The sequence below is a fragment of the Schistocerca cancellata genome, chromosome 4, assembly GCF_023864275.1.
Source record: "Schistocerca cancellata isolate TAMUIC-IGC-003103 chromosome 4, iqSchCanc2.1, whole genome shotgun sequence".
Classification (NCBI taxonomy): Eukaryota; Metazoa; Arthropoda; class Insecta; order Orthoptera; family Acrididae; genus Schistocerca; species Schistocerca cancellata.
In genome coordinates this window covers 304,236,201-304,239,657 of record NC_064629.1, presented here as the reverse complement: position 1 = coordinate 304,239,657, position 3,457 = coordinate 304,236,201, and the positions used below count along the sequence as shown (strand labels likewise).

General features: G+C 43.4%; 1 pseudogene; it reads left to right on the top strand.

Annotated features, from left to right (window-relative positions):
• Positions 1 to 1,800: 1,800 nt before the first annotated feature.
• LOC126184180 (KRAB-A domain-containing protein 2-like) lies at positions 1,801 to 2,687 on the top strand (annotated as a pseudogene).
• Positions 2,688 to 3,457: the final 770 nt, after the last annotated feature.

Below are 3,457 nucleotides of genomic sequence, written 5' to 3'. Positions count from 1 at the left end.
GCGGGTGCCTTCACTTGGCCGGTTCACCGCCGACGACCTCGTCTGGGTGCGGGGATATGGCAGGCAGCCAAAATGGAGCCTGGGCCGCATCTTACAACACCGTGGCAGACGCCTGTATGAAATCCAGACGGACACGGGCGTTGCAGTGCGTCATTCGGACCAGCTTCAGCCTCGGGTGCCAGCAACGCCTGTTCCGAATGCCGCCACACCACCTTTGGCTCTACCTGATGCTCGGGATCTTGGCATCCCTCAATACTCACAACGCAGCCCTCTCACCGTCATCGCGATGCCAGCTCAAGAACGGACGCCACCAGGAGACGTGCCCATGCAGGAACCGGAGGACCGTCCTCTGTCAGAGTACATCTACTCTCCTCCTCCTCCAACAGACGCCGACACATCGCCCATGTCTCCTGTCATATCAACTGGACTTGCCGCAACGGGCAGATTGGTGCAGGGGGCCCCAGCAGATTCAACACCTACGTCTCCTGTCATCTCAACCCGTTATCATCGGGGACACTTCCGTCCGTACGGGAAGCCTTCTCCTCGAGACTTTACGGCGAGTCAAACAATGCCTATGGACGTTAGCCATCTCCAGAACACCTCCATCAAGACCAGTGCAACAATTTCAAAGGGGGGAAAAGTGTTGTGACTCGCCGATGATTCAAAGTGCCGCCGCGCAATTACGCACGTCCTCTACGTGCGGCGCTGTCTGCCAGCCACGCAGCAGCTGCGCCACCTAAGCGGCCAGCCGAGCAGCGGCCGCTAGACTGAGACTCAGTGTTTAATCGAATGCCGACTTGTACACAGGTCAACTTACTCAGTGACTTATATGTGTTGTTGTCCGAAATATGTGTTAAATTTGAAGATATAAAACTAACAAACTGGAAGAAAGTGGTAAGAAGCAGAAGGGTTATGTGTATGTTCTGGCACTACTGCATGTCACAGAAAATAAGAGTCCTGACAGATCTGAAACAGAGATCTTGAATTACAATATATGTGTTTTCTAGAAAGATACAAGATATGTTCAAGGTTGCGACAGTGCAACTCTCCATCAGATACAATTGGAACAGTCAAGGTGTGGATCCAAAGAGGTGGGGGGAGATCTCGAGAGTCAGAACTCCCCTCCCGTAATGAACAGTTTACTGTAAGTGTTTTCATTTGCACATATCCCAGTTTCCAAATTTCACTGCAGCCTTTTGGGGAATAAAGTAGTATGAAAACTAGTCTTATATATTTGTTATTGGTACTGTGTGAAATCTGGCATTCTATAGAATGATTTGGTAATATAATGAATGCCTAAAATCAAACATCAAAGTTTGAAAAGATTGATATTTTATACATTACCTCGGCATTGTATACTTTGCCAGATTGTCTCTTGGCAAAGTACATAATACACCTAATCCTGCCATTTTTCCCCAACACCACTGTTTGCGGTGGTGTTTCAGTCTTTGTTTAATGGTTTCAAAGACAGTGTATTGTTGTATGATGTTCAACTATCATGCCAAAGATGTTGCCATAATAGTTCTCCAGTGTATAGCATCCAGATGAAGTTCCACAGACACTCCCCTGTCACCCTTTCCCATTGTTATTGTATCACTATGTCAGAAGGGAGTGTACTGCCATGCCAATGTCCAACAATATTTCTGCAATGAATTATCTCAAGTAAGGGCCAATGCTGCTAAAAACTGTGTTTTCCTAACCAAAACCAGTTACCAAAAGTTAGTCAACAGTGTGAAAAAGGCTAATATGATTGCGAAGAAGGAACCATGGGACTATTGACAGCTGAAACACTATGGTGTAATGGTGGCTGAGAGTAAGACTAAGTTGATCTACCCTGTCAAAGAAGGTACGAGTGCTATCCAATTTTACATCATGGACTCCGAGTTATGTGACATACTCTATAAGGCCCATTTGGCTATTAGTCATGGAGGGCAGGACAGGATGTGGAAAGAACTTGCACCCAAGTATAAGAATATTACCTGTCATGATATTGAGCTGTACATTCACCTCTGAAAGCCCTGCCAGAAGAAGCAAAAGGTGTTAAAAAAGATGTTGTGGTCAACCCAGTGGTTTTTTTGGAATTCAGTTTCCCATTGTTAGGTCAATCTCATTGATTTTCAGTTCCATACTGAGAGAGAATACAGGTTCATAATGGTCTACCAAGATCATCTCACTAAGTTTGTCGTTCTCAGGGCTCTGAAATCAAAGATGGTGGAAGAAATAACCTACAACCTCATCGACATATTTACATTGGTTGGTGCTTCAATGATTCTACAGTCCAATAATGGCAGGGAATTTGCAAACAATGTGATAATGAGCCCAAAGAAGTATTGGCCTACCTTGAAGATCAACCATGCTTAGCCTCACCACTCACAAAGTCAGGGGAGCAATAAAAGAGCAAATCAGGACATTGAAAATATACTGTGTGCTTGTACACAAGATGAAAAAACAGAATGTGGTTCATCCAGCTTATGAAAAACAGGGCTTTTCATTCTGGGATTAACAAGTCACCACACGAAGCTCTGTTTGACTGCAAAGCTAGAGTAGGTCTCTCAATATTGTCCCTGCCTAATGATGTTCCATGAAACACAGAGTCTGAAAAAGAGCTGGAAAAAACAATAGAGAGCATACAAATAATGAAACATCAGAAAGAAAGATGAGATGAATTGATGCAAGAGGCACAACTCCCTGTAGAAGACATAGATGAGAATGCAGTTCATGCTGGAGGAAACCAAACCAGTGATGACACCATGATTATCAAAGAGCCTTCCATTTATGTGATTACCAAAATCCTTCCTTTTCTCATATCTGTTGTGTCTGCTTAAAAGAAACCAACAGTGCTCATACCTGTCAAAAATGTGGCCAAAAGTTCATGCCATCTATGGACATTCACCTAAAGACAATGACAGTGACAAAGTAGTTTATGGGGCTAGCGTTTTGTGCAGTGCTTGCTTCAATACTGAGGAAGCTATCCAAAGAAAAATGGAATCAAAATTCAACCTAGTGATTCAGGAAAAAAAAGGGGATTCTAACAAGAAAATTCCTCCTGTCCCTTTGGGTGCCACTGTATGAGTCCCAATTCCTGAAGTTGACAAAGAGTGAGGTGACTCACACAATCTGTTTGCAGTTGTTATAAATGTGATGGAAGGTGACTTTTACTGACTTGGAACTGCAGAAGGAATCTTGAAGCAGTTCTATGCAAGATCAGAATTCACCATATGTTCAAAAAACTTAATGAGAATTGGAGATTTTCTTGACCACAAAATACATCTCTGATCTGCAGCTACTTTTCCGTCCACAGAAAGCAGCCAAGGATTTATCAGGTGCATGTGCAACATGAAATACCAAATAAGAAAATTAAGTAGAATTCAAAATTTCACTCTACCCTTCTGTGCTGAAAGAAGTAGGTGATGCCAGCTCTGCTTTGTATTTTACCAGAAACAATATTCAATTCACA